The sequence below is a fragment of the Mus pahari genome, chromosome 18, assembly GCF_900095145.1.
Source record: "Mus pahari chromosome 18, PAHARI_EIJ_v1.1, whole genome shotgun sequence".
In the NCBI taxonomy this organism is placed as follows: domain Eukaryota; kingdom Metazoa; phylum Chordata; class Mammalia; order Rodentia; family Muridae; genus Mus; species Mus pahari.
The window spans coordinates 2,238,819-2,241,859 of record NC_034607.1 but is presented as its reverse complement, the minus strand read 5'-3'; the positions used below and the strand labels follow the sequence as shown (position 1 = coordinate 2,241,859).

Genomic DNA, 3,041 nt, shown 5'->3' with positions numbered 1-3,041 from the left:
AGACTTTCCTTTCCATTCTCCCCTGATGCCACTACACGATGGCGTCCCTTTTCTGAATTCCTTACAATACTTGCTGGTTATCTGCTTATCTTCTATGTTGCTGCACTGTGCTCTGTTTTGGATGGCAATATTTTTCTTACTGGTTGTGTTTATTACTAAACCTGGTAAGACTCCTAACTTTTCCCCTATTTATGCATGCTCTTGCTAGACGGTTGGCACCCAATGATTCCCTCTTCTATGAAATCTTCAGTGCCCAGATCTCAGGAGCTATTTTCTTTTGCTGTCTGTAAGATAAACAACTTACACTTAGATAACTAATTCCATTTTATGGGTTTCCTTCCTAGCTGTAACCACAATGTCCTTTTGGATGAAGAGTGTGCATTTCTCTTTTTATAAAGGTGTCCTGACAAAACTAATGTGCAATCAACATCTGTTCAGTGACTGCTGGGCTGTCAGGAAAACGCTTCACAATCTTATGTCACAATAATAGTCTGGCCAATCTATTGAGAAGAAGGAAATTATTTTGTTAAAGTGAAAAAACTTAGGCTTGGTTCAGCTCCCCTCAGTACTCTAAAACCAACTTAGAAGCTACATGAACGGGACAGCTCCCACCTCGCCAATATCCCTGGATCTCCGGCATCTCCTCATCTACACCGTGTACTCAGGCTTTCCTCAGAAATGCTCGCCAAATTTTCTTGCACCCTCTACAAACAAACGTAACTTATTCCTTCTCCTTTTCTGAAAAAAATGGTCCATTAACCTTTTTAAAACCAAAACTAGTGTTTATAGCTTTGGGGGAAAATACTTTCTTTTTTTTCTTTCTTTTTTTCTTTTTTTTCAAAAAGAGAACCCACACCAATTCCTTCTCATCTTAACTCAGTCAGAAGCAGGCTGATTTCAGGTCCATCCTGCCAGGAAGGCAGTTCCTTCCCTTAGGCTTTTTGCCTGACACTAGAAACTGGAAATTGTTAAGCAGCTTTGAGGGTTCAAGTGCCACCTTGAGACATGATCTATTTTTCAGTTGTCTCGATGGTTTATTTGGCCCTGCTGCTTCCCATCCCATGCCAATGGATCCTTTAACAGTACTGTAAAGCAGCAACTACGGTAGTTCAGAGACTGGCAGGATTCATCTTTACACCCCAAAGCCTTTTGAACAAACTGGCTTGAGTAGAGCTGCCTTACTACAATCTCCCACAGCACGGTAGCTAGCGAGTAGCACTAGTTGCTCTACAATTTTTAACCAATTGCTTCAGTCATTATTTTCCTAATGCCGCTGACTGAACATTCTCTTTTAAAGCTAACTTCCCCATCCTCAGTATATGAGCTCTGCTAACAGTTCTTGAAATGTGTCAGTTGGGGAGCAGGGGGGGGGAGGGCATAGGGGACATTCAGGATAGCATTTGAAATGTAAATGAAGAAAATATCTAGCAAAATATTTTTTAAAAAAAGAGATGTTTCAGTTATGATCATCCCTTAGCACTGTGTATGCTTTTAACTTGTGGACAAAGACTTACAGACAAGTGGAAAAAGTAAGTTCTCTTTACAATCCAGAACTCATTTTTCAATATGAGTCTTGATTATATATGAAGGAAAATGACCCCCTAGTCAAAATTGTCCATTAGAAACCCAAGAACCAGTAGCTTTCTTACCTCTTTAATTCTCCATAAGGCATCAACTTTATGCTACTTTGTGTGTGTGTGTGTGTGTGTGTGTGTGTGTGTGTGAGTGTGTATTACTGTATACATGTATTTTCTTTTTTAAGTAAAAAAAAGAAAGAAAAAACTTCATTCACCTATGTCCAATATAGGCATCTAGGTATATAGTTACAAATTAAAGGCCACAAATACTTCCCAAGAAAAAGGATTTAAAAAAAAAAAACTCAGCTCCTCCTTTCACATAGCACAGCCAGCTTTCAAAGCACNCCAGCTAAGAGAAAGGGGTCATCCACGGAGACAGGAAGGCCGAGCTTTTCCTCTTTGGATGATAGCTGNATTTTTATTGGCAGTTCTAGTAAAATATGTAACTTCTCATCCATTCTAAGCAAGGCTTCCCCCACCCCCACTCCCACAGCTTTTCTTCAAATAACCCCTGTACTCTTCCATTAGAATTTGAAGTCTTGGAGATTTTGAACAGCAGGGTTTTGGGTGATAAGCAGTCACTTTAAATCATGTATTGGCTATGTGGAGAAGGAAGAATATGGGAGGATGTCAGAGATGGTAGTGAGAGGGAGATAGTTCATTGGACACACTGGAAGACAGCAAGCATTTCAAAGCTGCTTTCGGAATCTCACGAAGGCCCAAACCGCTACCATGGTGAGGGCAAACACTGGTAGCAGTACCATAGCTACAGGAACTCCACTAGGCTCTCCTTCACCTCGATGTACTAGAGGTCCGTTCTGCACTGGTAACCTGTGCTGTACTCTCAGGGACACAGCACATCCCGCATTACAGAAGAGGTCTACAGCATCTTGGTGTAGCAGGTTCTTCAGATCTTGGCCATTTACCGAAAGGATCTTATCACCCTCCTGGAGCCGCCCATCCTCTTTGATGCGGCTGACGTAGATGCCACTGTCGTTGGATACATACTGTTGATCTGTCCCACCGACGATGTTGAAGCCCAGCCCCAAGGGTCCTCTCGTCAGGTTGATCTCTTCCTCCGTGACTAAATAATCCACCCGTCCGTTCATATCTGACTGCTCTCCGGGCGGAAACCTGGGGTCAGCTGGTGCCCAGGGCAGGCGAAGGTGAATCAAGCTCCGCGCCGCCTCCCCAGCATAGCTTTTACCTTCTTCTTTTTTTTTTTAATTAGATATTTTCTTTACTTACATTCCAAATGCTATCCCAAAAGTTCCCTATAACCTCCCCCTGCCCCTGCTCCCCTACCCACCCACTCCCACTTCCTGGCCCTGGCATTCGCCTCTGCTGGGTCATGTAAAGTTTGCAAGACCAAGGGGCCTCTCTTCCCAATGATGGTTGACTAGGCCATCTTCTGCTACATATGCAGCTAGAGACACGAGCTCTGGGGGTACTGGTTAGTTCATA

At 43.0% G+C, this 3,041-nt stretch overlaps 1 protein-coding gene, 1 non-coding gene and 1 pseudogene across 2 annotated transcripts in view; 1 reads left to right on the top strand and 2 right to left on the bottom strand.

Annotated features, from left to right (window-relative positions):
• Positions 1-3,041, bottom strand: part of LOC110335584 (H-2 class II histocompatibility antigen, I-E beta chain-like) — a 20,020-nt gene that overhangs the window by 8,501 nt on the left and 8,478 nt on the right. The window lies entirely within an intron of this gene.
• LOC115062528 lies at positions 1,476-1,596 on the top strand. Its single transcript, XR_003842475.1, has one exon. It is a non-coding gene; the product is annotated as a small nucleolar RNA SNORA40 (small nucleolar RNA).
• Positions 2,239-2,738, bottom strand: LOC110335585 (annotated as a pseudogene).